Source organism: Cucurbita moschata, unplaced genomic scaffold (assembly GCF_002738365.1).
Source record: "Cucurbita moschata cultivar Rifu unplaced genomic scaffold, Cmos_1.0 Cmo_Scf00258, whole genome shotgun sequence".
NCBI classification, from domain to species: Eukaryota; Viridiplantae; Streptophyta; class Magnoliopsida; order Cucurbitales; family Cucurbitaceae; genus Cucurbita; species Cucurbita moschata.
This window is the reverse complement of record NW_019268774.1, coordinates 4122-13369: the sequence shown is the minus strand read 5'-3', so window position 1 is coordinate 13369 and position 9248 is coordinate 4122. Positions and strand designations below refer to the sequence as shown.

The following is a 9248-nucleotide window of genomic DNA, read 5'->3' as shown; positions in this document are numbered from 1 at the left end:
CAGCATTATAGTTCCCTTGTGGACATCTACCAATGTTCTTCCGGTTTTAAAAAATAGTCTCCCCAAAATGATAAAATCTGCTAGAAATATGAACTTGTCCACTTGAATTAGGATATCTTCGATTTTTCCTTCTAGATAAGTGAAAGATCGATCTGCTAGTTGAAGTGTGACTGTAGTTGGTCTAGCTTCACCAATACCTAACTTTTTGTAAATAGACAGCGGCATTAGATTAATGCTTGATCCCAAATCACATAATGCTCGGCCTAGCTTCTTCCCTCCTCTTGATATGGGAATTATGAATGAACCGGGGTCTTTCTCCTTTAGTGGAATCTTATTTTTCATTATTGCACTACACTCTTCATTCAATGGGTACCACCTTGAATTCTTCAAACTTTCTTCTATTGGTGAGCACATCCTTCAAGAATTTCACATAATTTGGCATTTGCTTCAAAGCATCAACTAATGGTATATTTATGTGAATTCCCTTAAATATATCCAGGAACTTCTCAAAGTGGGCTTCTAACTTCTTTCTTTTTATTCTTTGTGGGAAAGGAGGTGATGGTGTGTATATTCTGCTTTCTTGTCCACTGCTGACTATTGTTTGTGTTTTAGGAGGCTTCACAATTTCTGCATAATTTCTGTTGTTTTCTTTCTGTACAGCAACTTCTGCATCATTTTTGTTGTGCTCTTTCTGCACAGTAGCTTCCTTCTTTCTCTGTTGTGTATCAACAGTTTCTTGAGAGCGACTATCACCGTGTGCTTTAATTTTTTTCTCCTCTGCTGGGTATTTCTTTCCCACTTCTCAACTCTATTGCTTGACATTGCTCCTTGTCTTCTCTTTTTGGTGTTTCAGTGTTTGTCGGCAACTTTCCAAGAGGTCTATTTCGTAACTCATTTGCTAATTGACCTACTTGAACTTCCAAATTTCACAAGGATGCTTGTTGACTTTGTATCACAACATCATTTTTAGCCATATATTCCTTTATTAGGCTCTCAAGAGATATTCCTGGTATGTGTTGAGTTTGGCTAGCTCCTTTCCCTTGGGAGGTGGCTTGTTGAGAACCATATGTCAATTGGTTTTGTAATTCAAAACCTAGAGGATAAATTGCTTTAGGTGGCATTTGTTGATTGTATGAGCCTTGTCTCTTCCATGAGAAGTTTGGATGATTTCTCCACCCCAGATTATAAGTATTTGAGAAGGGATTATTTTTCGGGTTCCCTTGACTAGCTTGATTCCCCACATAAAAAATTGAGGCCAGATTGCTTGGACATTGATCAAAAGTGTGTTCTTCTCCACAATATACACAAGATTTAGCTATTGTCTGGGTCATTACAGCAGCTGTATTGGCTGATGCTTTGGTCATTGTGCCATGTTCCAATGCTAGATTTTGTAAAATACTAGTCAACGAAGCTAGTCGAGTGTTGATAGAAAACAAAACATCAACTTTAAGTACTCCTCGGGTCTTCTTTCCTGGGTTCCTTCTCACATCCGCCCATTGGCAATTGTTAGATGCTATTCTCTCTAAAATCTCATATGCTTCATTGTATGTCTTTGACAAAATAGCTCCATTGGCGGAAGCACCAACTACTTGTTTAGTAGCAATATTTAATCCATGGTAGAAAGTCTCCATTTGTATACAATGAGGTAATCCATGATGAGGACATTTTCTAAGCATCTCCTTGAATCTCTCCCACGCTTCACTTAGTGTTTCATCTTCAAATTGTTGAAAAGCGACAATCTCATTTCTGAACCGTGCATTTCTAGTGGGTGAAAAATACTTGATAAAAAATTTATCTGCAGACTATTCCAAGAATCAATTAGTCTCAATGCTAAGGTATTCAACCATGATTTAGCACCATCCCTCAAAGAATAAGGGAATAAGCTCAATCTAATCAGGTCTTTATCCACTCATTGGAATCAAAACGAGTCACTCACTTCTAAAAATGACTTTAGATGTAGGTGGAGATCTTCCGACGATAGTCCATGAAATTTCTCAATGGTTTGCAACATTTGAAACATCACGGGCTTTAGCTCAAACGTGGTTCCTTGTGTTTTGGGTCTAATAATGCACGGATTTAGCTCACGAGGCCGCACATTTAAAAAGTGTAATAAAAAGTGTATGATCATGACAGTTGTGGGATTTGAACCCACGCCCTTTCGGACCAGAGCCTAAATCTAGCGTCTTAGACCACTCGGCCAAACTGTCCCAACAAATGTGTCCAGAAAAACCAAAGTGATTGAGTATCTCAAGACATGAGATTGCATCACGATACATGGATCGTGTTGTTGGGAACTGTGATAACGATGAGATGTAACATTGTTGTGTCGCACATGATAGAACATGCATGCATAGGTGGCGTGTGTGGTCAAACAAGTTTTGATTCCACATAAGTGATGTTTGAACGTTGAAGGCAAACCTTGCCTATGGTATAACAAAGCCACAAAGCCGAGGTGAAAAATGTGAATGGAGATTGTGTACCCCATAAGGTTTTTGGCGAGCATGTCAAGATCACGAAGCCGCACATTTGAAGAAGTATGACCGTTACACGATGCACTAGTCAAAGTAGGGCGAAACTCTCAACATAGTAGATGCGTTTTCAAACCATGAGTTGGACAACACCCATAGAGTATTTAAAAGAGTTCATTAATACCATTGATCCCTCCTAGGTTGAAGGTGAGGTTGAGTACTCGTGAAACGAGAAGTTATAATAATATTTGAGTATGAGTATTCCTATTTCCTGTCTTTGAGTATTCAAGTTATAGGGACCTTGTAATTGATGGGAAATGTTATTTATTGTTGGTATCAGAGCCAGGTTTCGATCCTGGGACCTGTGGGTTATGGGCCCACCACGCTTCCGCTGCGCCACTCTGATTATTTAATTAATATCATTTTGATCCCTAACAGATGCTTTTAAAACCGTGAGACTCACGACGATATGTAACAGGCCAAAGTAGACAATATTTGCTAGCCGTTGACTTGGCTATTACATAACCTAAATCACCATAAGTGAATTCATTCCAAGGAATCTTATGCTTACACTCTTCATTGAGAGCGGTAGTTATCCTTTGAGAAATATACTTTGGAAGTCCTTCAATGAAGCGCATCATCCATAATTAAAGGGTACTATCATATCTTATCATAACCTTAGTTACAATTATATCTTTGTACCATCAGAAGTAGCTAACTTTTCGCATTTTATAATCATAAGAATTTTCTCAAACGTTCAGTAAGGATTTCTAGTTTGCCTACGACAAACTTTAAGACAATATATAAAAGGGTATTAATGGCTATTCAACACTTGTATCATTCTCCATAACTTGAGATATTCCAATTTCACTTTTTATATTTGTACTTCTTTTTCTATAGTAGTATGGTTGAGTATCCTTTGCTTTTCTTTGTCGGAGATATGCTTCTCCAACCCATCCTTGAGTACTCTTGTGAAACCAAAAGTTACAATTTGAGCAATAGCGTGGTCAAACTTACCTCGAAGCCTATAGGCGCTAGCTCCCATCAACATTTTGTTGATTACATTTATGACTAGATGACCGGATAGACCATCTATATTCCACTTATGTATGCATGTTCCTTCATAGGTGGATTGAGTCATTTGAGTTTTTTCTTCGCACGGAACATCGGGAAAAGAGGGCTTAGGATACCAATTTTTCTTCATCTAGTTTTTTGGACTTTGTCCTCTAATTTAACAATTTTGTTGATGAGGTCTACTTTTTTGGGCATCTTTTCTTCTTACGAGAAATCATTTTAAAAATTTTTGAGGTCATTCTCATCTGGTTCATTATGACACTAAAAGTTTAATTACTTAAGGTTCTATCAAAATTGAGAGATTGTTTAGCTTTTCTTCCATAAGAGCAAGTGCCTCTTCTGTTGAGCCGAGACTGATTACTTTGTCTAAAATAGCTGGTATGAACAAAAGAACTTTCCCCAACTTTTGGGAATCTCACACCATTAATATTTGCAATAGTTTTTTTTTATTTATTTCTTTTGTTGTTGTTTTTCCTTAATTTTTTCTTCAATCTTCTTAACTTGTCTTGCAATGGTTGAGAGAATCTTGTTTGAGAAGTTATTTGATGTTGGATAGTTAGGATATCGTTCGAGGTTGTAATGCCTTTTTCAAGAATTCTTTATCAGTGGACAATTCATTTGTGATAATATCGATCTGGTTGAAGATAGATGTAGTATCCAATTCGGTTTGAGTTAGAGATCTGGGATTGCCCTCATAATCGACTAAAACTACTTCTTTGTTGTAATCAACCGGCTCTATTTGCATAGACTTTGACATGTTGATTTTTTATGGAGATCTCGAGATTCCTGAGGTACTAGATCTCGAGCTTAAGAATCTTTACCTTTGGAAAGAAAATTTAATTTTCATTGAATTTTACTTTTACGTTTTCCATCATCATGTTCGATGATTTGAGCAAACTGTGGGTCTTTCTTGATTGGAAGGCTCACATATTTAAGGATCCAGGTAGAATTCTTAGTAATTTGATCCCATGAATGGGTTTTGGAAACAGGTTGACGATTTCTCCAGATTTACCTCTATGAGCATAGTAAATCTTTTTGGAGAAGATCTAAGAGTTATGGGGGAGATATTTGAATGCTTAACTTGTAAAATATACTGAAAATGACTACTATGAAGTGAGTATCTAATGAGATGTTAAGGTTCTCTATGTGAACATAAAAAATGAGGGCAGAAAGGATATGACGATCCTTTAACGAAAAGTAAATAGTTTTGATATGTCTTTCGAACAATGGTCATTTACAAGATCTGCCACAATGGAAAAACACTGAATTTCTCAACTCAATGTCTAGGCTACTAGCAGTTTTAGCTCAGACATCTTCGGTAGGTGATTTTTAAAAGATTCTTCAAGAGGCCGCCTCAATAGATTTAGCGTCTTCTCCTTCCATCATTGAAGAAGAAGACACAATATATGTCATTAATGATCGTTCTTAGATTCACATCCTCGAGGTTTTTAACAACAAACGCCACCGACCACAATTGTCATTTGAAAATGATGATTCCTTTGATACGGTGAGTCATTTGAAAATTTTATATTCCATCATCAAGTTTTTGGCATGATTATTAGATTATGACATGTTTAACAAGATTTGGGTGAGGATTGTGATATGGTTGCAATGGCACATTACCCTTGTCCCATAAAATGTGGCCCTTATTTGCATATTTTCCCAAGTCAAGATTTATGCCTGAGCTAATGATTGATCTTAATCATAAAATAGATAACATTTTCTATGCTTGATGAAAGAAACAAGAAAGTAAGAGATGGCATAGGTGTGCCAATATTTCTCCCCAGCCCATGTGTCGAAGGTTGGATCATGCACCCGTTATCAAGAAAGTATGTCGTAAATGGTTTAGCATGTACACGGGAGAGTCTGATGCTCAAGAGAATCCAGATGGTTTCAAATGTCCTAATGAGATGATTGACCCATGGGTCAGTTCCCAACGTATGTGTTTGAGCAAACTAAGATGGTCATGCATCATATCATGATGCATGGATCCTATTGTTGGGAACTGATATGACAATGAGAAGCAACGTTGTTGTGTTGCGCACGATTGAACATGCATGCGCAGGCGACGTGTGTGGCCAAACAAAATTGAATTCCACAAAAGTGATGTTTGGTTGCCGTTGGCAACCAATGCCTAAAGCTGGACTTGTAGCTCAAGGTTATTGTCAGGAGGAAGGTATAGACTATGAAGAAACTTTTGAACCCGTTGCTAGATTATAGGCTATTAGAATGTTACATGCATTTGCTTCTTACAAAAATTGTATATTATATCAAAATGAATGTGAAAAGTTTCTTAAATGGTTATATTATGGAGGAAGTTTATGTAAAACAACCTCCTGGATTTGAAAATTCTGACTTTCCACGTCATGTCTATAAGTTGAAAAAGGCTCTTTAGGACTTAAAACAAGCTCGAAGAGCTTGGTACGATAGTCTTAGTAATTTTCTAATTGAGAATGATTTCAAAATAGGTAAGCTCGACACTACTCTCTTTATTAAAATTAAAGAAAAAAATATGCTATTAGTGCAAATATATGTGGATGAAATTATATTTGATTCTACTGACCCTTCTTTATGATAAGAATTTTCTAAATGTATGCATAATGAGTTTGAGACGAGTACGATGGGAGAGCTCAATTTCTTTCTTGGACTTCAAATCAAGCAACCAAAAGATGGTATCTTCCTAAATAAAGAGAAGTACATCAAGGATTTACTCAAAAGGTTCAAGTTCAATGAAGGTAAGATTGCAAAAACTCCAATGAGCACATCTACCAAGCTTGATAAGGATGAAAAAAGTAAATGTATAGATATAAAATCTTATCGAGGTATGATTGGATCTTTACTTTACTTGACTGCTAGGAGACCTGATATTATGTTTAGTGTATGTCTTTGTGCTAGGTTTCAATCTTGTCCTAAGGAATCTCATCTACATGCCCTTGAAAGAATATTTAAATATTTGCTTGGGACTATCAATTTAGGATTGTGGTATCCTAGAAATGTTGGGTTTAGATGGGTAGGATATTCTGATGCGGATTTTGGGGAAAGTTTACTTAATCGTAAAAGTACTAGTGGAACTTGTCAATTTCTGGGTAGTTCATTAGTTTCTTGGATTAGTAAAAAGTAAAATTCGGTTGCCTTATCTACTACATAAGCGGAATATATTGCGGTTGCTAGTTGTTGTGCTCAAATTCTTTGGATGAAACAAACTCTTTGTGATTTTGGATTAAAATTTGATAGTGTGCTTATATTTTGTGATAACACTAGTGCTATTAATTTAACCAAAAAAAACTTGTTCAGCATTCTATAACTAAACATATGGACATTAGACATCATTTTATTAGAGAAAAAGTGAAATGGACATATTATTCTTGATTTTGTAAACTTTAATAATCAATTAGCAGATATTTTTACCAAGCCGTTAAATGAAGAATTTTTTTGCAAAAATAGGCTTGAGCTTGGTATTATTCGGTGTGATATATCTTGAATTTGAGTTTGGTATTACTTGGTGTGATATATCTTGAATTTTATAATCTTATTTAAAGGCATGTTTTTAGGGGGAGCATGCCATTCTTTCATTCTTTCATTATTTTTTATTGTTCTTTTTTATGATTAGAAAGGGGAGAAAATTAGGAAAAATATGCAAGTTTGTTATTTTATAATTAATGAATCACTTCGTTGTTATTTTATAAGTTTGTTGGCTTTTTGGCCTTTAATCTCAAATTAATTAATTAATTGATGTTTGGATGATAACAAACCTACCTTCAATTATTAACAATTCTCAATATTTTGTCGATAGTGCAAGGTTGGGAATAACGATTTGAACGTCTTTTTTGGTTCACTCAAATTAGAGATAAAACGAACAAGTTTAAGTCAAAACAAGATACCCGACGTGATGATGTGGCGGCAAAATTGACATCATGGACCAATCAAATTCAAAACAAGACAATTGACGTGATGATATGGTGACAAAATTGACATCATGGACCAGTGGACAAAATTGACATCATGGACCAATCGAATTATGACATTTATAACTTTGGTAGAGTAACAAATGATGAAATTTTTAATTGCTTTAATCTAAAATAAAAGTGTTCCGTTACTATTTCAATGAAAACTAGTTTTCTTGAATTATAAAATTATTTAAATTACATTTATAATATTTCAATTAGATTTATAAAACTTTCTAATTACTATTTAAATGTCACCCACCTGGTTTTCATATTATATTATTACATTTAAATATATTTATATAAATGAAAATGAATTTAAAATGATTTGAATATTCATTTAAAATAATAATATATATATCTAAACACGTGGTCTATAATTTTTTACGATAAATTTAAAAATAAATAAATATAGTTTTTATTTCTTCACATTTAGTGGTCCGTATTAATTCCTATTTTTACAACTTCATCACAATTTAAACTCATCACCTCTTCATATTTTTCAGAACACAACACACACAACATAAAACACAACACACACAATATAGAACACAATACACAATTTCCATAATTTTCTCAACTTCATCACTATTTAAATTCATCACCTCTTCATATTTTTCAGAACACAACACACACAACGTAGAACACAATACACAATTTCCATAGTTTTCTCGATCTAAAATTTTTGTTTAAAATCCTCCATTGTTGCTCTCTCCAAAGCTTCCAATTCTATTTCTCTCATCACCTCTTCATATTTTTCAGAACACAACACACATAACATAGAATACAATACACAATTTTCATAGTTTTCTTGATCTACAATTTTTGTTTAAAAGCATCCATTGTTGCTCTCTCTAAAGCTTCCAATTCTATTTCTTGTTTATCTTATTCTTGAGAGAGATGTCTATTGTATTGTGAGAAAATTGTAAATCTATTACTTAGAGAGTTGTGGTGTTTCTATAAGATTTCAGACAATTGTACGAGTTTCATCCTGAGCCATGGAAAGGATTGAGTTTGCTCTTGAACTCGTAAAAAGAGGGGTGTACCAGTTTGATCCTGAGCCGTGGAAAGGATTGAGTTTTCTCTTGCACTCGTAAAAGGAGTGGTGTAGCGGTTCGGCTCGGGCTCTGATCCAAGAAAAGAGTCAGAAAGTTTTATTCAAATTCCCAAGAGGCGCTTGGGTAGTGGAGTAGGTCGAGTTTGACCGAAACACAATAAAACTAAGGTGTTATATTTTCTAACCCTTTTCCTAATTAAATTCTTTTTTCTATTTAAATTCTAAATTATTGTTAATTTTTATTGCATGGTATCAAGTTTTATTGTTATTAAAAAAAAAATTATTGTTGAAACTCTATTCACCCCTTCTGGGTAGTCATATCGATCTAACAAGCTCTCCATACAAACTTAATTAAACAGAGGAATTCACATCTCAATCATGTAAAATTGATGAAATGAGAAAAGAGAATAAGGAAATAGAGAGTTATCCCGTTTTGTTGTCGTTCTGGAAGTTCCCTTCCCTTGAGTTCTCACATCCACCTCTTTGCCCTAATCAATCCTTGTTGGTCTCCTTTTCCTTCTGCTGTCAATAGTTGCTGGATTAGGATTTTCTTCTTCTTCTCTGGTTTCACAGCCGCGGAGGCTACTGCTGTCTAATCCGATTTCTCTCCCCAAGTGTGGCCCCTCCGTTGCTGTTGTCTAATCCAATTTCTCTCCCCTAAGTGTGGCCCCTCTCTATTTTAGGTATCCTTTTCCTTTTATAATG

The 9248-nt window shown here is 35.0% G+C and overlaps 3 non-coding genes across 3 annotated transcripts; 1 reads left to right on the top strand and 2 right to left on the bottom strand.

The window, feature by feature from the left end:
• The first annotated feature begins 1647 nt into the window (after positions 1-1647).
• On the top strand, positions 1648-1753 carry LOC111440447. The gene has a single exon (XR_002709938.1). It is a non-coding gene; the product is annotated as a Plant small nucleolar RNA R71 (small nucleolar RNA).
• A 374-nt stretch (positions 1754-2127) lies between these two features.
• TRNAL-UAG lies at positions 2128-2207 on the bottom strand. The gene has a single exon. It is a non-coding gene; the product is annotated as a tRNA-Leu (tRNA).
• Positions 2208-2802: 595 nt separating this feature from the next.
• TRNAM-CAU lies at positions 2803-2874 on the bottom strand. The gene has a single exon. It is a non-coding gene; the product is annotated as a tRNA-Met (tRNA).
• Between the last annotated feature and the right edge of the window lie 6374 nt (positions 2875-9248).